Genomic DNA, 23,590 nt, shown 5'->3' on the forward strand with positions numbered 1-23,590 from the left:
CTTGCTAAGTACTGCTTACGAAGACACTACATGTACTAAACTGTACTAAACTGTGTTCCCATCTGTGTGGAACTGAAGCATGATATATTGATCACACGGATGATCCCCCTGCACAGAAAAGGAAGTCTTAAATGTATAGCTTTCTAACGTAAGGTAATGTAAATGCATCTGATGCACTGTTGGCTAAATTACTAATGAACGATGTCCAAACACTTCTGAAATTTTCTATACATAGGTTGAAGGGGACAGAATAAATTAGTTTGATTTGTTCCTGCGAACTAAATGTGCTATGTGCATGTAAGATTTTTTGTGGTGGATAAACAGTGAAACGGTGATAGATGGCGGTGCGAAGCGATGTGTCAGATACGGAATAAGCTATATGAATATAAAGGAACATTTCACTTACTAGTGGTTGGACGTTTCGGAAGAGAGCGGTGAATGCAGTCACAGATCAAACATTCGTCCAGTGAAAAATGCCAAATACTGTGAACTTCTGGTTATAGACACGTCTTGAACGTTCACTAAATCAACGATCTGTGTGTACACACCAATTAGTGTGGCCGTATGTGTGATTCAAACAGCTGTCTGCAGTGTTGCCAACTCGGTGGGACTGAAAGTTCCTAAGGGCCATTTAAAAAGTCGCCTTTTTAATAAAAACATCCCAAATTTAAAACCAATGTAGACCAATGTAGAAATAAATATATCAAACTTCTCTTAAAAATTATTGATAATGAGAAACAGGTACGACGTAAAATAAAGTGTTTTTTTAAACTTACATTTACAGTAAGTCCTCATCCTCACTTCCATATTCCTCGACTCCTGAAGATGACTGACTAGATCTGGCTGATCCGTTGTCAGGAGCAGACTGCCTGGTGTAACTTCACATTGTACTGGTCAACATCAACATAGAGTCAGGTGGTTCATATTAGTGACAACACTTTCCCATGCAATTTAGCTCACTTCTTAATGTAAGACTCCAGTTCAGAGTATCGATTTTCATCGTATTACGCAGTTTTGATTTTACAATGCTCATTTGATAAAAACACTCTAAACTTCTGATTTGAGTAGGGGAGACTTAATACTTTAATTAACAGGCACTGTTACTCGTGAAAGGAATTTATGCTTCTGGAACTACTTCAGCCAAAAAATTCTCTATATTACTAGTGTCACCCCATTTTATGAAACTGATATTCCACCAATGACTATTGATGGATTCGATTACATCGGGCTTAGTATAAGTACCTAATTCAGTAACCCTTTATTTAAGAGACATGCCAACCTCGTTTAAAGAGAATACGATGTGAATGTTATTAGGAAGTATATTTCTTAATTCTGAAGTGTATTTTATTGTGAAATCTATGCACCGTTCACGAAGGAGATCTTCAGTTTGACATCTGAGTTTCATTTCTGAAATCATATTTTCAAATTTATATGCCATATGTGGTTTAGGACCTATAGACGAGTAATTGTCACTTATCAGGGTCTCTATTTTCGCTGTAAGTATTACAGTTTTTCTACTCTGTAAATGGATGAGAGTTGTCAAATCCTGAAATGGTCTTGTAAGGCATACGTTCTCACTTTCAAAGGCTGTGTTTGTCTTTTGCACTTCCTGTACTATTGGTTTAAAATAACACAAAAACAACGTATTCACAGGGACTCAGTATGTGCTGTACAGCATTTCTGCTGTCTAACAGTTTTGTTTAGATCTGACAATCTGAAAGTGAAGTTCATTTCTTCCCACTGTGATAATATTGTTCTAACAACCGGCTCGATAGAAAGCCACCCCGTCTTGATTCGTCCCTGTCTTGTAAAGGTTCAGCCTCTCATGTACACCATTGTTTATTCCTGTGTTCACAGAAGCATTGTTAACCCTGACCGCAGAGATATTTTCTGAGTTAAATTTATGTCACTCCAACAAGGCTTTTATCAAATTAACAATGGCTTCAACTGTGCCAGATACTGATTCCACCAAACCCAATAAGGTGGACGCTATTTTTTGCACTGAGGCGCTGAAATAGCGTAAACAAACGCAGAGTAATTTTGTAAAGGATGTGTCTGTTGATTCAGCTAAAATTAAGCTGAATCGATTTTACCAGTTTCATGACACCACATTTTCGAAAAGTGTGGAGCTAACACGTTTACGACAACGTGTTTGCCCCTAGTTCTGTATAACTGGAGTTCTCTCGCACATTTGCTATCAGAAAACTGCTTTTACATAATATTGACAAGTGATCACACGAAAGTAATCAACTGTGTTCGGCAACGAACATACAGATTCACTGTCCCGATAACACTGAACAACAAGTGTGTAAACTGTATGATTTTGAGTTAGTTATGTTTATTTCAGAATAAAATGGTACAAAATCATCATCTTCATAAATATTTAGCTCTAGTTTTTTTTTAAAGTAAACAACATTCTTGTATAAATAACTCACTAAGTAAATATGCAATCATGTTCCAAGATTCACCACAACAAATTTAAGTCAATAATTACTTGAATTACCTTATGTGTTATGCATTGATAAGTTTCAATGCCATTCTATAAGTACAAAAGTAAAATAGTAAGAAAAAAATGAATGAAAATACTTTGTAAGTCTACTTTGTACCAGAACCACATAAAGCACAAAAGAAAATATATAAATTAACTGGTCACAAATGTATATAAAGGATTACTAATGTTAAATTTCTATATGTACTGTGTATACAATTACATATTTTGTTCAGAGATAAAATCAGATTACCTGGGCAGAACAGGTAATTAGGATTGTGGAAAGGGCCAAATACTTTTGGGGTCAGTTTCACATTCTAATTTTAATTTAATAACACAATCGCTACCAAAGAAGCACATAGCAGAACCTTTACCAAATGCAACTCTTTCACAGCTAAAGGCCTCCAAAGAAGAAATCTTAAAAATCAATTACATAAAATAATGCAGTTTAAATGCCAAATAAAATAATCAAAAAAACATATATCACAGCTAGGTGGAAAGCCTCAAAGCAAAGTAGATAGAAAAAACATATGCAAGGTGCAATACAAATGCTGGCCGGGGTGGCCGAGCGGTTCTAGGTGCTACAGTCTGGAACCGCGTGACCGCTACGGTCGCAGGTTCGAATCTTGCCTAGGGCATGGATGTGTGTGTTGTCCTTAGGTTAGTTAGGTTTAAGTAGTTCTAAGTTCTAGGGGACTTATGACCTCAGCAGTTGAGTCCCATAGTGCTCAGAGCCATTTGAACCATTTTTTTAACCATTTTGCAATACAAATGTTGAAGGCCACAATTAAATTTCAAAATTTTAAAATATATTACCATAATCTTTTAAAGGCAGTATGCCACAATGTTTAAACTTGAAAGATAATTTTAAGAATAAAGTTACAAGGCTGAAAGCCCACAATTGATTTTACAGAATTTAAAAGCAATAGCAATTAGCGTAAAATTTTAAACAGCTGAAACCACATGATTAAACACCGGTGGGAAAGACAATGAAGACAACGGCACTCAGAAGCCTCCAGGGAGATCGGTCTGCCCTCGTTCACTTAGGTGAGACGGGTGGTGAGCCCAGCTATACTTGATACGTCGGAACCCAACCAGGGGACAGCCACGGACTGACCGACACAACGACTTGTTTGCCATCAATCAGTACATGAGAACTCTAACACAAAAGGTTACAAACGTGACGATCCACAATGAAGTGTCAAAATTTCACACCATGTTGGACAGCGACAACAGGTGAGGAAGGGACGCTGCCTGAAATTACGTTAGCAGTCAGGGCAGATTACCGGTACACTAACGGCCACAAGGCAGAAAATTCCACTGGCGAACTCGAATTGTAGTCAATCAAAGTAGTTAATTGCATCGCATGCTGGCTAAGTCTCAGCAGTAGAACCACTCGGTGTTGCTCACTTGAAAACCTCCCTAACAGCAAACCACGGAAGTGAACCACCCCAACATGAATGGATGTGGCTTGGGTAGTTGAAACCACTACTCAACATTGACATCCTGGGACGGTGAACCACGAAGCTTGTAGCGGCTGGACAGCTCCAAACGCGTTCCGACACTGTGCAGGTTCACCAGCGGACCCATCCGACTGCACCACGCGGAGATAACTTCCCTGGTCAACAGCAACTGACTGGCTGCCCTCAGAATGCCGACAACATCTAAAATAGTCGTCAGTGGAAATAGCACAACCTGAAAAACACTTGTACGAAGACCTGAACGATACCCAACAGTAACTAAGCACGCACGAAGATAAATCAGGTGTCGATGCATACACACACAGCCGACTCATGAGCGATTGGCAAGCCAAAACGCATCATCTGGTAGGACGACCAACCGACGATCCACCAAGACCATGGCCCGGCTCAAGTGATGCGTGGATGCAATGGTTGGGCGAGCCATGTCGACGCAGACCTCACTGCTCCAACCCGACGGCACTGGTGGCGCACTGCAACTGCCGCTTGGCAGGTCTGGACTGCGCTCCAGACACGTTCCAACTGACTGGCAGCCCGAACCTGCAACCCGAACAGGGAAGTAATATCAGTCAAGCAAAGATACTACGAGAGGGGATATATCGATATGCACTGCTAGTGCCGGTCACACATACTTGGGAGCATCCCTTAAGACAGTCCGGCATTAACCTGTTAAAATAGTAAAATAGTAGGGGCTCACTTTCCGAAATTTCTGAAATGTGGCAATATCTTGATGAAATCGCTTCCCATGTTCATCAGTTATTGCACCACAATCTTTGGGGAAGAAGTCAAGATAACTATGTAAGAAATGAATTTTCAATGACATATTGCAACCAAGTATTTCATAAGGTGACGAAATATTATCTACAATCTCCTTGTAATTTATTGCTCGTTTGTTCCCTAAGAACTGTAAACATACTGTCTTAGAACATTCCACAAATACTTCTCATCACATTGTATGATTCTATCAATAGTACGGTCTCTAAGAAAACTCTCGAATCTGTGGGCGTACAAAGACGCCCTCCTTTACTTTCACGTCAGTTAAGTAAGGGAATTTTTGCCTTAAGTACTTAAATGCCTCGCCATCTTTGTTCATTCCCTTAACAAAGTTTTTCTTGAGACCAAGCCTGATGTGCAAGGGGGGGAGCAGAACTTTTTGGTGTCTACTAGAGGTTCACTCTTGAGGTTCTTTATACCTGGTTGAAGAGTTTTTGGTGGGCCATTCATGTTCACTGTAATGAGATGCAGCCTTATCTTTAGAGAGATCCAAATCTCTAATGATTTTACTTAACTCATTTTGAGACAATTTTTGTGGATATAAGTTGGTGATATATTTGGAAGAAACTCTGGATCTTGTGATGTACATGGTTCAGGACTTTCAGAATCCCCTTCAGAAGTAATTTCGTACACTGTTAGTGGTTTACGTACTAGCTATCCTTCCCCATGTAGAAATGGACGTATGGCATTTTAGGGTAGATCACTGTCTGCTTCTTCTTCTTAGATATTCCCTTCTTGAGAGGAGGAACCATACAAAAGTAGCAGTCACTTACATGGTTAGTCAGCTCACGCCAGATCATGGGAACTACAAAGGGCAATGAACGTCCTCTCCCCTGCATCCAATTCCTCTGGTTGCTGGCAGAAGTATTGCGGATCACATGTGGACCCCAGTGTTTATCGTGATCACCTATTTTGCACCCAAAATAACAACTGTAAGCTTTTTAATCAGTGGAGTTATTTGCTGCTTTTGTGAAGCAAATGTCACTTCTCCACACACATAGCAAAATGTGTCAGCAGTGTTAACACAAACTGGTAGTTAATCTAGAAACAAAAGCGCAAATATTGTTACATGCGCTGAAGTTGAAGAGGAGGGAGAAAAAAGATCACTAAAACTGGTATCAATATTTTTATATACAAAATATTGCACACAAGTAAGACCAGGGAAAATAATATAATTAATCGTTACTAGTTATTATGACTTTGACAAATCATTATAATATTTGATTTTAAACCTAAGATAAAAATCCGTATATAATTATCACACTGTAATAAAACAGTGTAAAATGAAAACTAGACCTAATTTTGAATTGTCTTTGTGATATTCACGATCAGCTCATTAGAAATGATAGGAACTGGCTATTTTCATTCGATTTACATTTTCATTGTTCACAATGTAATTTATTAGCAACTGATTTAATTTAGCTGTTAGACGGAAATTTCTGTTGTCGAGAACTTTCGAAAGGATCCGAAAACTTGCTGTGTTTCTGTGTTTTAACATACTTTTTAATGTGTGTTGATTTTGCACAAAATTTTACACTTGGAGTCGGTACAGTAGGGGCTTGTAGTGTCACTTTCAACAGAACGTAACCGCTCTTTAAACTGAGGATAGGATACCCAAACCTATCTGTAATGCTATTCGTATTTAGGATTAAGTCCCATCGCGAAACACCAGCGAAGTGCACAATTTTGCACACGAACACACTTGAAATCAATCACTGAAGTGAACGTAGATTAACATTTGCAAGCCAACTATATAGCATTTTGCGAGACTCATTGTTGTAATTTGTTTACTTATTTTGTTCTTTAGATTAGAACAAGGAACTTCACACTGCAAGCTGTCCTTGTTTCATATGTGGTGCAATAAAGGAAGGAGTCATGTTCATTTACTCAGAAAAAGCCCTACTGATTGTCGTAGCTTTGTAAGATGAGTACTAGCATCATGTTTACGCTAGAATAAGGCGTACTAACCTCTTACAATGGAAAACAAGTTCTGTCTTTCCCCTTATGCACTGAAGTACCCACACTCGCAAGAGAGATATTGGTGTACATATTCTCTCCGTACGCCTTCTACATTATTGCAAAAATTACTGTAGAAGTACCAAACATAGAGTGAAAAAACTTCAAATTTTGCTTAAGATATCCAAGCACACCCCAAAAAAGTCACCAATCCCAAACACCAAAATTAGTCGCCTTGTGTTCCTCAGATGCCCCATATTTGGGGACTTTTCGCCCAAATTCTCAATTGTCACTGTGATGATTCAGACGCCTTTATTCTTAACCTTTAACTCCCCCAAATAAAACGTATTTTTAGAAATGACATAACGATATATAAAGAAAAAAATGTTAGTTATAGCTAGACTGAACACTCACTAATGGAAAGTAGCTAAGAACTATCTATAGTATTTCGTTCATAAACTGTACTAAAGTAAACCTGCTATAAATATGCCTTAAATTTATATTCAAAAGCACTTGTAACGTCGCTAGTCAATACGCAATAGCATTTTATTTAGTAAGCTACTTTGAAATACGGACTCGTAGCTTTGGAGACATTGGCTCTGCAATATACAGCCGACGGTATCTTAGCGTGACTCACTCGCACCAGTCGGTAGCCTAACTGTGGGAACTGCAAACTGTGTTAGTTCGAACGACAGACTATTCAAGCCCTTAAGAATCTCAATAAACAGTATTAAATATTATTCAGTTTTGTTAAAAGTCAATATACTGCCCTTTGTTATTAAAAGGAAGGTTGTATTAAAATCTCAGCTATCTAGCTGAGTTACTTTTCATATTTAGAGACAATTACCTAAAACACCAAAAACCGACACTCATAAGATTAAAGTCGGTTAGGATGCATAGCAGTATGTCTTTTAGTATCACTTGGAATTATTACTGAAGTTCACTAAATGGCAGAAAAATTTATTTAGGTATTTTATAATTAAAAAAACGTTCACTTCTTTTCATTTTCGTAACATAAAATTCAGAAAGGATTAATATTTATCCATAACTATTTGTTTTGTTGTGTGAATAAATGAGAGTGAGTCAGAGTGTATATGTCGAACATACGTAAAGATTCAATATTATCTGATGTTAAACATCATGTAACTATGTCATGGGAAAATGTGAAGCAAGCAGTTGCAATGAAAACTGTAATTTCGCTACCTTGCTGATGACATACACTACTGACCATGGAAATTGATGCACCAAAAAGAAATGCAGATGATACACAGGTATTCATTGGACAAATATATTATACTAGAACTGACATGTGATTACATTTTCACGCAATTTGGGTGCATAGATCCTGAGAAATCAGTACCCAGAACAACCACCTCTGGCCGTAATAACGGCCTTGATATGCCTGGGCATTGAGTCAGAGCTTGGATGACGTGTACAGATACAGCTGCCCATGCAGCTTCAACACGATACTACAGTTCATCAAGAGTAATGACTGGCGTATTGTGACGAGCCACTTGCTCAGCCACCATTGACCAGACATTTTCAATTGGTGGGAGATCTGGAGAATGTGCTGGCCTGGGAGCAGTCGAACATTTTCTGTATCCAGAAAGGCCCGTGGATCTGCAACATGCGGTCGTGCATTATGCTGCTGAAATGTAGGGCTTCGCAGGGATCGATTGAAGGGTAGAGCCACGGGTCGTAACACATCTGAAATGTAACGTCCACTGTTCAAAGCGCCGTCACTGCGAACAAGAGGTGACCGAGACGTGTAACCAATGGCACCCCATGCCATCACGCTGGGTGATACGCCAGTATGGCGATGACGAATACATGCTTCCAACGTGCGTTCACCGCAATGTTACCAAACACGAATGCGACCATCATGATGCTCTAAACAGAACCTGGATTCATCCGAAAATATGACGTTTTGCCATTCGTGCACCCAGGTTCGTCGTTGAGTACACCATCGCAGGCGCTCCTGTCTGTGATGCAGCGTCAAGGGTAACCACAGCATGGTTCCCGAGCTGATAGTTCATGCTGCTGCAAACGTCGTCGAACTGTTCGTTCAGATGGTTGTTGTCTTGCAAACGCCCCATCTGTTGACTCAGGGATCGAATCGTGCAAATGATCCGAATTTCGTGAATACAGCTGGCAGAAAGCTCTAGTTTTCTATTTTCCACAATGCCGTTTCAGAACCACATTTACCCGTTTTAAATCGTTTGGCAGCAACCTTCATAAGTTGCTAGTAAGTACTGAAATTCCAACATTTTTCGTGCAGAATGAAAAAGCAACAATAATACGCGTTATAAACCACTCACACACAGTTTTATAATTTGCGCATTGTGGAAATAAATGGAGTCAGGATTCACATGGACCGTTTACACAAAATTGTCAGCATTTCTCCAAACAAGCGTCCACCTTGACAAAAGAAGTATTAAAAGTGACTGTAAATAATAAGTCAAAGTAATGAAACATGGCAGTTTAGCTTTTAGGACTTATTTTATTAGGATATCAAGATATTATCTATAATTTCTGAGCAGTGTCGCCTTCGTAAATATATCGTATTGCGAAGTGAGAATGAAATGCTCTTTATGTACCGTATTGAGCCAAATGACAGTCATTAAGCCATTATGATAGATTGTAGGGATGTAGTGAAAGATTTATGCGATGCGGAAAATTGCTATTCCAGTGGTTATAGTAAAAATTATTGCACTGCCCGGGAATCGAACCCGGCTCGCAAGAATGGGAATCTTGCATGCTACCACTACACCAGCAGTGCCCACAGCTTACGTAGCATTACGTCATGAAAGATATTGACATTCCTATATCAAAGCTGAAATATTAGTAATTAAACTGTGGAGTCTGAAATAACAATCGCGTCTAACTTACTTTGTAGCAGCCCCGGATATGCGGAGGTGGGGTTAGGGGGTGGGTGTGGAGAGGAGGTGAAGCGGGAGTAAACTGGGGTAACTGCCCCTGGCGGCAATTTCAGGAGGCGGCAAATTCATGTTTGAAGAAATGAAACTTGTTCACCGAGGTATAATATCCAGCACATGTTGTTCCATCAGTTATTCATTTGATATCGAAACGGATCCCATTTGGTTTCTGAATACATCATAAGTTGTTTTATGAATGCATCCTAAGTTGATTTTTGAATCCGTAGATAGTGTATGTGATGTCTTTGGGTGGGTAGTCGCTGTTGTATCTAGAAAAAAGGAATCATTTCGTCAGACGAAAGGAGACAACACTACTCAAGGTGAATCGAATAAACCCGAATAGATGAATGTCAAGTGACGATCATGATGTGTTTATGTTCTTGATTTGGTGAGAAAATAAGCTTTGTTATAATTATTAGCAAATTCTTAAATTTAAACTATTGTATCCAAAACAAATGATTAACGGGAATAAAAGGTAAGGAATATTACGTATTATATAATGTTATAATGTTATCTGTGTAATACTCCTCAAATAGCCCCCAAAATGAGATGAAATGTATTCAAAAATGTCAAATTTTGACAAGGATTTCGCCAGAACAGTACAATACTGAATAGAATGAAATAAAAAGTGCGCGTGTGATATTAATATAAAAGACATGCCGGCCGCGGTGGTCTAGCGGTACTAGGCGCTCAGTCCGGAACCGCGTGACTGCTACGGTCGCAGGTTCGAATCCTGCCTCGGGCATGGATGTGTGTGATGTCCGTAGGTTAGTTAGGTTTAATTAGTTCTAAGTTCTAGGCGACTGATGACCTCAGAAGTTAAGTCGCATAGTGCTCAGAGCCATAAAAGACATGAATTATACATATTCACATATGATTACGATTTTGCCTGTTTAGCCAGTACATCAGTGTTAAAATATACACTCCTGGAAATTGAAATAAGAACACCGTGAATTCATTGTCCCAGGAAGGGGAAACTTTATTGACACATTCCTGGGGTCAGATACATCACATGATCACACTGACAGAACCACAGGCACACAGACACAGGCAACAGAGCATGCACAATGTCGGCACTAGTACAGTGTATATCCACCTTTCGCAGCAATGCAGGCTGCTATTCTCCCATGGAGACGATCGTAGAGATGCTGGATGTAGTCCTGGCGCCTCAGTTGGACCAGCGTTCGTGCTGGACATGCAGACCGCGTGAGACGACGCTTCATCCAGTCCCAAACATGCTCAATGGGGGACAGATCCGGAGATATTGCTGGCCAGGGTAGTTGACTTACACCTTCTAGAGCACGTTGGGTGGCACGGGATACATGCGGACGTGCATTGTCCTGTTGGAACAGCAAGTTCCCTTGCCGGTCTAGGAATGGTAGTGGGTTCGATGATGGTTTGGATGTACCGTGCACTATTCAGTGTCCCCTCGACGATCACCAGTGGTGTACGGCCAGTGTAGGAGATCGCTCCCCACACCATGATGCCGGGTGTTGGCCCTGTGTGCCTCGGTCGTATGCAGTCCTGATTGTGGCGCTCACCTGCACGGCGCCAAACACGCATACGACCATCATTGGCACCAAGGCAGAAGCGACTCTCATCGCTGAAGACGACACGTCTCCATTCGTCCCTCCATTCACGCCTGTCGCGACACCACTGGAGGCGGGTTGCACGATGTTGGGGCGTGAGCGGAAGACGGCCTAACGGTGTGCGGGACCGTAGCCCAGCTTCATGGAGACGGTTGCGAATGGTCCTCGCCGATACCCCAGGAGCAACAGTGTCCCTAATTTGCTGGGAAGTGGCGGTGCGGTCCCCTACGGCACTGCGTAGGATCCTACGGTCTTGGCGTGCATCCGTGCGTCGCTGCGGTCCGGTCCCAGGTCGACGGGCACGTGCACCTTCCGCTGACCACTGGCGACAACATCGATGTACTGTGGAGACCTCACGCCCCACGTGTTGAGCAATTCGGCGGTACGTCCACCCGGCTTCCCGCATGCCCACTATACGCCCTCGCTCAAAGTCCGTCAACTGCACATACGGTTCACGTCCACGCTGTCGCGGCATGCTACCAGTGTTAAAGACTGCGATGGAGCTCCGTATGCCACGGCAAACTGGCTGACACTGACGGCGGCGGTGCACAAATGCTGCGCAGCTAGCGCCATTCGACGGCCAACACCGCGGTTCCTGGTGTGTCCGCTGTGCCATGCGTGTGATCATTGCTTGTACAGCCCTCTCGCGGTGTCCGGAGCAAGTATGGTGGGTCTGACACACCGGTGTCAATGTGTTCTTTTTTCCATTTCCAGGAGTGTATTTATTTGTAGTTTTAGGTATTAAACAGCAAATAACGAGCGCACGAAGAGAAAAGCTTTCTGGGGCACAAGACAGGAAAACAGCTACTGATAAAATTGAAGAGTAGAAACATCGGCTGTAAAGATGAGAACACGGCTTAACGAAGCAGCTGCAACATTCAGCTCCTGTGATTCTTCAAATACTACGATTTCAGACATTTCGAATGATTATTGTAATTTGTACATTCAAGATAATTCGACTGAGTGTCGAAGCTTCAAGGCTTAGATGATGGTAAACAGTCTTTATCGTCGGTATTAACAAGAAGGTGATGTTGAGATAGCGTCTAGTGAGTTATTGCAGTCGAGTAATAAATACGAAGTTGATGCTCTAATGGTTCCAGATACATGGCCACTCCACGAAAAAAACTGTAGGTCAACAAAAGTAATTTTTCATCAAATAAGCTGAATAACTAAATGATAAATATCCAAATATCACAGAATTTAGATTCACTGTACGCAATGCTGGGCATTTTACACATCACATGCGGTTTGGTACAATGACAAATGAGGAAAATATTAGACAATTTTAGCTTATTTATTCGAAAACAGACCAAGCAGTTTACTGGACTGCTTATAAGCTATCGCCAGCACTTCTACATCACCCTTGTCTACGGAGGTCTCAGGGATTCCAAAAAGGCTTCACAAAGGTTATCTGAACATGAAGCATCACAAACACGTAATGATTCACAAATACTTGGAATTCTTGGCTGGAGAGCGATCGATTATTTCAGTGTGAAGAAAGCTTCTTTTATGAGGTTGTTCTTTATTGCCTCGACCGCGTGTATTTACACTGGATTACTAGTTTCGATAGGACAAAGCTGCCATCTTCAGGTCCGCATTGTTACGATAACTACAAAAAAATTTACACTGCAGTAGTTGTAATCGTAAAATAACAATTTTACGTGTTTTCTTTTTGACGCATTCACAAAGTACAGGCTATGAAATCATGCTGTGCTGTAAACTGCACGTTGTATTCGTACCAACGTAACGGACTGTGAATTTGAAATAAAGCAAAATTACTTTTACGTCCGTTGTTGTAGTAAATATACAGATTCCACAATACAAGGCTTTGAACAAGGGCTTTGAACATTAAAAAATACAGCTGCGTCTTCATGGCAAGACAGAGTCAGACAAGAACGGCACATCAAGAGCTGCTACCTGTGTCTGGGCAGGCTGCCGGCCGGGTACAGCAGGCTAGCAGAGTAGTGTCGAGGGGTACCACTAGATGGCAGCAGTGTCATGAATAATAACAGATGGTTTCTAGGTTTGTAAAGGCGTATGCGTACAAGGTGAATCATTTAAAATGGGAAACAGCACAATGTCACTAATATATAAAGAGAAATATACTATGTGAAAGTATTTTGTTAATTTTTAAGACCGGAAAATATTATTTCCAAGAAGGAAGTCAACATTAAACCCCAGTTACAGGCTAAATGAGCGACGTAAGTGCGACGCAATATAATAGTATTAGAATCGTTCATGCTGTAAGATTATGACAAAAAGCCTATTTTTAAGAGTTGTAATATCATGTACAAGACTTTTCGTCTCACAGTGGACATCATATAGAAATTTCCAACATAGCATGCAAGTAATAACAAAATGGTTCAAATGGCTCTGAGTACTATGGGACTTAACTTCTGAGGTAATCAGTCCCCTAGAACTTAGAACTACTTAAACCTAACTAACTTAAGGACATCACACACATCCATGCCCGAGGCAGGATTCGAACCTGCGACCGTAGCTGTCTCGCGGTTCCAGCCCCTCGCCTAGACCCGCTCGGTCACTCCGGCTGTCAAGTAATAACATTTTCGCATACTACCGTAATCGATATCGGAAGGAATATGCTATAGCCCGAGGTCTAGTTTACTGATTTTGTAATTTTTGTACCCTTGCGGATCTGAAGATAGCAGCTCAGTCGTGACGAAAGTAGTAATAAAGGGTACATACGCCCTATCAAGGCAAAAAAACTTGTATCAGAAGCTTTCCTTACATAAAGAATGTTTCATCACATTGAAAAACCGTCGCCAGCAAAATGAAACCATCTCAGGACACCTTTTGCGACACTGAGTGATTAATCCACACTGAGAAAAAAAAATGGAGACACATTCTACACGTAGTACTGGACGCTGTCATGTATCTTGCCACAAACTTCTCTTCGCTCCCGAAGTTCTAAAGAAAAACTGAATGGTCTTACTGAAATTTTTCCTCGGCGCAGTCATAGAAATTTTCTTCGTTAGGTAACTCTGCTCGCCAAATACGAGCCTAGTCTCAAGCACCAGTTAGACCACGAAAAAAAGAGATACGTATCCTACTTGTCTAAGACAATACAAAATAAAATGATTGATATACTGCAGAAAAGTTTCGAAGCACCATTATCAGTGAGATCAAGGAGACCAACTATTTTACTGTCTTATCTGACTGCACGTCAGATGTATCTCACACAGAACAAATGAGCTAACTGAGTCGTTATATAAAAATAACAGAAAGTGAAGGTGAGATAAAGAAGGTCTTTATTGACTTTGTGGAACATCTTCAACTTTTCATCAGCACAGACTCCCTACTACACTTAATAAAGGAAATGATAACATAAAACAAGAAAACTCTTCCCCACACCATATAGACACACACACACACACACACACACACACACACACACACACACACACACACACACACATACAAAAAAAATTATACCACACCAAAATACAGACACACACACACACACACACACACACACACACAGCATAAAAAAATATATATCACACCAAAACACACACACACACACACACACACACACAAATGCATACACGAACAGACCAGAGATACTTCAATAATTAAACTCATAAGTTTCGATCTTTGGCAAAAACATATGACAGTCGGCAACAGAAATCAAAACATTGCATTAAAACAAGCGTTCAGTGAATAGTGCTGTGGAATGTGGAAAAAACCGCAAATTGGCGTTCATAAGAAGAAGAACAACACGAAAAATGCAACAGGAGCGTAATATGTAAGAAATTGTCCACGCAACCTGTAAGTACAGTTCAAAACATTACTACTTAATAGGAAATAGCAACCATCAGAACTGTTTATAACCTATAGGCACAGTGACAAAAATGTAAATAAAATAGCTAACATATGTACATATTCCAGGCCACTGATGATGCCTTGCAGAAAATAAAGGCGAAACGCGCATGGCACTAAAATTGTGTTTTATTCAGTTGCTGTCAGACGGTCCATAAATAAAAATTATCAATATACCGTAAGACTTTGTGGAAGTTGGCGGAAATACTGGAGAGGGAGGGAGGAGATTAGCGTTTAACGTCCCGTCGACAACGAGGTCATTAGAGACGGAGCGCAAGCTCGGGTGAGGGAAGGATGGGGAAGGAAATCGGCCGCGCCCTTTCAAAGGAACCATCCCGGCATTTGCCTGAAGCGATTTAGGGAAATCACGGAAAACCTAAATCAGGATGGCCGGAGACGGGATTTAACCGTCGTCCTCCCGAATGCGAGTCCAGTGTGCTAACCACTGCCACCTCGCTCGGTGCTCAATACTGGCGAATATATCATTAGTGAATTCTACGAAAACGAGAAGCTAATGCATGGAATGAGCAAAAATGGCGTGGACAATCTTACAATGACGGATCTAACACGGCCAGCATATATGAAGGAGTCAAATTCAGACTTATGGAAATGAACGAGCTGGCAGAGTTTGTAGCATGTCACGCACACTCTGTAAATCTTGTGAGAGTTCATTCAGCGTTATCATGTCCAGAAGCAGGTAGCATATTTGAGCTTATGCAAAAACTTTCTTGTTTCTTCATTGGATCCACTACACGTTGGAAAATTATGCAAAACCGTACAAAAACAAACTGTAAAGGAAGTGGTGAAACAAGATGGCGAGTTATTAAATGTTGTGCTGAAAGTTGTCAAAGCCCTTGAAGAAATTGAAGAACCCTCTCTTGCGCATAAGTTGGCCATCTACTACATACGTTGATGGATTTTAAATTTATCCCCAGCTTAACAATTTGGGCTAGTAATCTTCGAGAGCTTAATAGAGTGAACGTCGAAATACAGAAAGAGGACATAGTCATTTAATGTTCTGTGGTGCTAATGCAAGGTCTCGTTAAGTTCTTGGAAGAAATAAGACAAAAACCAATAGAGCGTTGGATCAAAGAAACAGCACCACCATTAAAAAGTTGGAAATCGAGGTAATCCTTTAAAGCAAAGGAGCTTCCATAATGAAAACGCGACGCAACGAAATTTGTGAGGCCATATCAAGAACACTAAACCCAACTGAGCTATTTTCCAAAGATATAAACCACTATTTGCCAAAATTTTAACACAAATTGAAACAAGGGTAGAGAGCGCAAATAGCCTACATAAAAATTTCATCTTCCTCAGTGGCCACGAATTTTTAAATACGACGCTGAAGATCTGCAAAACAAAAAAAAAAAAAAAAAAAAAAAAAAATGGAGCTGACACAACACTAAAATATACGAAAGACGTAAATGCAATTGATTTTTGGCAAGAGCTCGCCGTATTCAAAAAGCTAGTGGCCGAAATTAATGAAAAATCACCTGCATTCGACAAGTTACACTACCTGTGCAACCATGACTGACAAGAAGCGCTTCCTAAAGTTAAATATAGCCTTAGGGCAATACTACACATTACCGACATCTCCAAGCTGTAAGTCAGCGCCGGCCTGTGTGGACGTGCGGTTCTAGGCACTTCAGTCTGGAACCGCGTGACCGCAACGGTCGCAGGTTCGAATCTTACCTCGGGCATGGACGTGTGTGATGTCCTTAGGTTAGTTAGGTTTAAGTAGTTCTAAGTTCTAGGGGACTGATGACCTCAGATGTTGCGTCCCATAGTGCTCAGAGCCATTTGTAAGTCAAGCTTCAGCAAAATAAAAGTAATAACGGTGATCTGCGTTCAGCAGTGAGTCAGGAACTTCTATCTGGCCTCGTGATCTTAGCCACTGAAAATAAAACAGCTAGTGCGAGGAACTTCGATGAGATAATACATTCCGACGAAGAAAGGAGAGCACACTGTGTAAACCTGTAGCAAAATGATAGAGAAAAGTTGCTGGTAACTAAGGACTGAAGATATGTGTTCTGTCTTCGTGGTCTTTAGTACTAGTATGATTACTATATCTCATTTTATGATACACAATAGATAAAATTATTAACTAATAGGTAATAAAGAGTGCCAATTTACTGAATGTTTCTTATTCTCTTAGTCACGAAAATACCAGCCAGCATATAACTTTGAGTTTTTTGAAACAATTTGTTTTCAGTCCACATTTTCTTCTCTTTTTTCACGTTCTGTAAAACTCAAATGGATTCGACGAAATTCTCAGTCAAAAATGGTCATTCCTGTGAAAATAAAGCCGATTTCCCAATCAGTGATATTTCTGAAACAACATTCAAAACTGCGAAGGCTGATCAAAATTTGGCAATTGTAGTTCCTTCACTGTAACAGTATACTTACAAAAAAATTTGGTTTGGAGAGTTACCTTGTGTATGAATGGTATTTGACTTTGCCAATGATTAGTCCCGATTCAACTTTAATATCTGAAATATGATAAAGTACAACCTATTCGTCTTAGGAAAGGCCATAAGGTATCCAGTGGCGTCTCGTGAGCAAATGTGGTGGGCGTGCTGTTCTCTTTATCATGAAAAATGAGGAGGGGCTGAAGGGGTGGTGTGGACTATGCGGGGTGCTCAGTAATCACCTAAACAACGTGTAGAAGGAATGAAAAAAATTGTCTCATTTAACTAACAATCTTTCGGACAAAGAGTCTGTTTTGTGCTTGAAAGTCTCTTCGGGTTTGCTGCCTGGTCCTAAAATCAGCTTAACTGGATATTTCGGATATCCAACTGTTCGCCATCTTCAGGAAGAGCTGCTTCTGCTGATGATTCACGCTGAGAACTGACGCCAGGTTGCAAATCGACGTCTTATATAGGCCACCGTTCAGTACACGGCGCATGCGCCGCCCATCACGGTTTCTGCCTTCCAAAACAGGGAGGTGGCGCCGACCTCAGTGAAACACTGCTGACAACGATTCATCGCAATCAAGGCCGCACCGAAGAACGTTCAGTTTTGATGCGAGATATTACAGGATTCCACGTTTTGCTAAGAGGAAACCCATTGTCTTTGTTGATTAAATTATCAGCCAACCTAATTTCAATCGCCTCTTTATAGATACTGTTCCAAAAACCGGAAATGTTGGCAACCACAACAGTTTCCTCAAATTTCATTTTGTGTCCCTCATTTAGGCAGTGTTCTGCTACCGCCGATTTTTCGGGCTGTTGTAGCCTCGTATGACGGCGATGTTCCACACACCTGTCATGCACTGTACGAATAGAACGGCCAACGTAAGCTTTCCCACATTGACACGGAATTTTGTACACCTCGGGTTTCCTAAGCCCCAAATCATCCTTCACAGAGCCCTAATCTTAGAAGGTGGACGGAACACACTCTTAATGTTAAAATTTCTTAAAATTCGTCCAATCTTAAACGATAAGCCTCCAGCAAAAGGAAGAAAGGCCACAGATCTATGTTCCTCTTCGTACACTTCCGGAGATGGTCCAAACTCCATAGCCCGACGAATCTGTTTCTCGGTGTATACATTTTCCTTAAAAACAGTCATCAAATGCTCAAGTTCTTGGGTTAAGCTGTCTGCGTCGGAAATGCCATATGCTCTCCGTACCAAAGTCCTAAGGACGCCACTACGTTGGTGTGGTGGATGACAACTCTTAGGATGCAGATACCAATCCGTGTGTGTCGACTTTCGGTGAACACTATGTCCCAAAGTTGCATCTGGTTTTTTATAAACCATTACGACTAAAAATGGAAGCATCCCATCATTTTCAGCCTCCATAGTAAATTTGATACGGGGATGAAGGCAGTTGAAGTGGTCCAAAAATCGCTCTAACAAGGCGTTAGGTGGCCCACAGTGTCGGTATTGGAGAGACGATTAAATTTTTCGCCCACTCCCAAGAGACTTCCGATCACAGAGTTCATATGCTCTGTAGAACAAGCAGTACACAGCCTACCCGAGGATCAAGCAGAGGAAATAAGGCAAGAAGTGTCGCACACATTACGTCGGGCTCCACCACCGCGGGATAACATCTCTTCCGCAGAGAGAGAAGCCATTCGTTCCTTTAAGAATGATGATGAAGTAGTAGTTTTATCAGCTGATAAGAGGAATGCCACGGTTGTAATGACGCGGGATGATTATGTATTAAAAATGGATTTACTTCTCAACGACCCGACGTACAGAAGACTATTTAATGACCCCACAGAAAGAATCAAACGTAAGACACTTTCACTGTTGAAAAATAGTTCGTTGTCAGATGATTTACGTAAGAAACTTCATCCTGGTGCTGCCGTTCCGCCTAGGTTGTATGGTCTGCCTAAGTTGCATAAGGAAGGGGTTTCCTCTACGCCCTATCGTTAGTAATTTGGGTGCACCCACTTATAACCCGGCGAAGTATTTATCATCTGCCTCAGTCCATTTGTTGGCAAGTGTGAACACCATATCTCCAGTTTGGTGGATTTTATTCGACGATTGGGATCTTTGAAGTTGAGTCCTACAGATCTGTTAGTGAGTTTCGATGTGGTATCCCTATTTACACGAGTACCTCTGGAAGAGTCCCTTAGTTTGATCACTGAAAAACTGGATGAAGAGCTGGTGAAGCTTTGTCGTCATTTACTGACCTTTACGTATTTTTTATTTAACGGTAACATTTTTGAACAAAATGACGGAGTGGCTATGGGTAGTCCTTTGTCACTCATAGTCGCCAATTTATTTATGCAGGACTTCGAGGACATGGCACTGAGGACTTCAGCTTTGCAACCAACGTGCTTCTGGAGATACGTGGACGATACCTTCTTCGTCTGGCCGCATGGACGTGATGCTCTTAACAGATTTTTGGACCACTTCAACTGTCTTCATCCCCGTATCAAATTTACTATGGAGGTTGAAAATGACGGGATGTTTCCATTTTTAGACGTAATGGTTTATAAAAAACCAGATGCAACTTTGGGACATAGTGTTCACCGAAAGCCGACACACACGGATTGGTATCTGCATCCTAAGAGTTGTCATCCACCACACCAACGTAGTGGCGTCCTTAGGACTTTGGTACGGAGAGCATATGGCATTTCCGACGCAGACAGCTTAACCCAAGAACTTGAGCATTTGATGACTGTTTTTAAGGAAAATGTATACACCGAGAAACAGATTCGTCGGGCTATGGAGTTTGGACCATCTCCGGAAGTGTACGAAGAGGAACATAGATCTGTGGCCTTTCTTCCTTTTGCTGGAGGCTTATCGTTTAAGATTGGACGAATTTTAAGAAATTTTAACATTAAGAGTGTGTTCCGTCCACCTTCTAAGATTAGGGCTCTGTGAAGGATGATTTGGGGCTTAGGAAACCCGAGGTGTACAAAATTCCGTGTCAATGTGGGAAAGCTTACGTTGGCCGTTCTATTCGTACAGTGCATGACAGGTGTGTGGAACATCGCCGTCATACGAGGCTACAACAGCCCGAAAAATCGGCGGTAGCAGAACACTGCCTAAATGAGGGACACAAAATGAAATTTGAGGAAACTGTTGTGGTTGCCAACATTTCCGGTTTTTGGAACAGTATCTATAAAGAGGCGATTGAAATTAGGTTGGCTGATAATTTAATCAACAAAGACAATGGGTTTCCTCTTAGCAAAACGTGGAATCCTGTAATATCTCGCATCAAAACCGAACGTTCTTCGGTGCGGCCTTGATTGCGATGAATCGTTGTCAGCAGTGTTTCACTGAGGTCGGCGCCACCTCCCTGTTTTGGAAGGCAGAAACCGTGATGGGCGGCGCATGCGCCGTGTACTGAACGGTGGCCTATATAAGACGTCGATTTGCAACCTGGCGTCAGTTCTCAGCGGGACTCATCAGCAGAAGCAGCACTTCCTGAAGATGGCGAACAGTTGGATCGCCGAAATATCGAGTCAAGTTGATTTTAGGATCTGGCAGCAAACTCGAAGAGTCTTTCAAGACTTATTACTCCGGGAAAGCCTACGTAATCACTGTTTTGTGGTTGTTTCTAGTTATTAAATACTATTAAGAAAACCACCTTCTCAGCTATATCGGCCTCTCTGGCTGCTATGAATGTACACGTGTTTTGCGAAGTGGCAACTCCAACGATGTCGTGTTCAGCTGGTTTGGTCGTCCCGCAACTCGCACCGCATTTGTTGCGTCCGCTAGCACCGTAGCGGCCACCAAAAGATGTGGCGAGCTCTTTGGAGAGTTGTTACCTCGACCTACTTCAGTGGCGATTGTTAATTCATTGCCTTACGGTAGCTGTTATTTAATTCTAATTGTGATTTTTTGTCGTTAATTAATACATTTGCTATTTTGAGCATTATCAGTGAAGTTCACAAAAATGGTTTTATCCCTCCGGCAGGCGCGCCTACTGTTGTCGCACGAGCTGGGGCACGTTGTAAAATTTACAACTTGGTCATTTGTCAGTAAAAACAAACTTGTCTTAAACAGACTATTATATTTAATGAAGAAAACAGTTCATATTCACTATCTTCAACATTTATACCAAAAGGTGTTACTCTTTTAGTTCTTTAAATAACAATTTAGCCAGTTTTTCTGACATGTGTTCACTTTCATAACACATTTTCTAGACAATTTGTTTGCGAATAAATTCCGGCAATTATCAGAAAAATGAAAAAGCAGGTAATCGCCATTTCCTTGTAATTCTTTGAAATTGAGTATCAGGCACATGTTTTAGCTACAACGTCAACTCCACCTTTTGTCATGTTGTACTGAATTATGATTTCAGGTTTGTGTGTTTCTTCATCCACTGTCGCCAGACAGCAGGCAAAAGTGTGATAACACAGTTTTTAGAAGAAACATATGAAATTAAAGTCTTATCCTACTGAAATCCAAATATTGCACTTACAATTTTTTTGTTTTGTTTGGAAGAAACTCTGGAAGATTTTCACATCTGTTCTTCATCATTGAACCAATCCCAGTGATAGCTTATGCAGCAAATATTCGGAATGGACGTAGCTTGTGTACCAATTGTCAGTTGCAAGATTCCTGTTAGTATTTCTGCAGGCACCACATATCTTTTCACTATGTCCTCAGGAGCATTAGATACCCGATACTGCCTAATCCGCATACAGCTTAGAAAAAATAGAAATCTATTGTAACTCACTGCAGTCCTAAGCAGTAACATTCGTGTTCCTCTGCTGCTCAAAAATCCAGTACATCAGCATGATGACATTTTCTTCTTCTTCTTCTTCTCCTTCTTCTTCTTCTTCGAGAAAAAATTTCGAACACAGACATTATTTCGTCACTTTATTACCTCTATTGCGCAAGAATTGATGTGTGTCTCACTGTTTATTTATATAGGTATTAGTATAGTTTACGATTTCGTCAGTAAAGTCAAGGTCAGTTACTTTCAAAAAAGCACTAACTTCATCAGTTATACCCATCGCCTTTCTCTCCGGATCTGGTGGCATTTGTACAACTTTTTTTTCTGTTGGTTTTGATGTTCTAGCACACTCGCTTTTACACCAACATGAAACTTTGTTTCCAATAAAGAACCCTCGTACATCTGCCGTCTCTTCGGGATTATCACCCTCCTCACCTTCAAGTTCAGATTCACTGCAATAGTGCTATTCAGTGTTTTCATCACTCAAATCTACTATACTTTCCTCCAAGTCTGAAAAGTGTGGATGGATTTTATCATCACCTTCTTCGAGCAGTTGGCAAATTTCTTCGTCTGATACACCATTTGAATCGGAAAGAAAAATCAAAGAAATGAAATGAATAAATACATTCAGATGTCGGTGTAACCAAAGTAACGTTTAATTGCACCTATAAAAACTAAAAAAGGGTACTTAACTTTTTAGTTCACTTTCCTCTGTACACTGGCTGCTGGAACAAATCTTGCAACTGTCACACCAGCAGGTGCGCATTGTACTTTTTACAACATTCGACACGTCGCTGCTTACAAGTCAGAAAATAAACTGAGAAAGCTGACGAAATAAATTGGAGCCACTTTAACGTTTTAGAGAAAACATCAGAAATGGAGTACATGGCAGCAATGGTGCAGTAGTTCAAGGTGAAGGCATTGATTAGGCATAAAAACTGCTACTGCTGTACATTTTACAACGTCGCGCCCACTCGAGGACTGTAAGAGAATCAAGTGCGAGCCGTGAGCACAGCTTTCTTCTGCAATTTATTACTCATATTGTTTGGTTATATTTTTACAACAAATTTCTTTTTAAGTATTATACTAAACTTCGAAAATACTTTCAGTTCTCTGTTCGATAGGGATACCAAATGCTAAATTCTTTGAGCAAACAACACATTGTGGAAAAAAATAGCAAAACATGCAGTTTGAAAATTGGCATCTCCTTTTAAAATTAGTGATTTATACATCGACAATTGCAGTTTGTTGCAATAACATTTTGAAAACCGTGTTTAAACATCTGGCAAAATGTTCGATGCCTGAAACTGAAATTAAAATTAAATACAAACACACTTGTGATTTACGTTAAAAAACGGACATAACTCTCTACCAGTGCTACGGAAGC

The 23,590-nt window shown here is 40.8% G+C and overlaps 1 non-coding gene across 1 annotated transcript; it reads right to left on the reverse strand.

The window, feature by feature from the left end:
- Positions 1–9,404: 9,404 nt before the first annotated feature.
- Positions 9,405–9,475, reverse strand: Trnag-ccc (transfer RNA glycine (anticodon CCC)). The gene has a single exon. It is a non-coding gene; the product is annotated as a tRNA-Gly (tRNA).
- Positions 9,476–23,590: the final 14,115 nt, after the last annotated feature.

Source organism: Schistocerca nitens, chromosome 1, assembly GCF_023898315.1.
Source record: "Schistocerca nitens isolate TAMUIC-IGC-003100 chromosome 1, iqSchNite1.1, whole genome shotgun sequence".
Taxonomy (NCBI): domain Eukaryota; kingdom Metazoa; phylum Arthropoda; class Insecta; order Orthoptera; family Acrididae; genus Schistocerca; species Schistocerca nitens.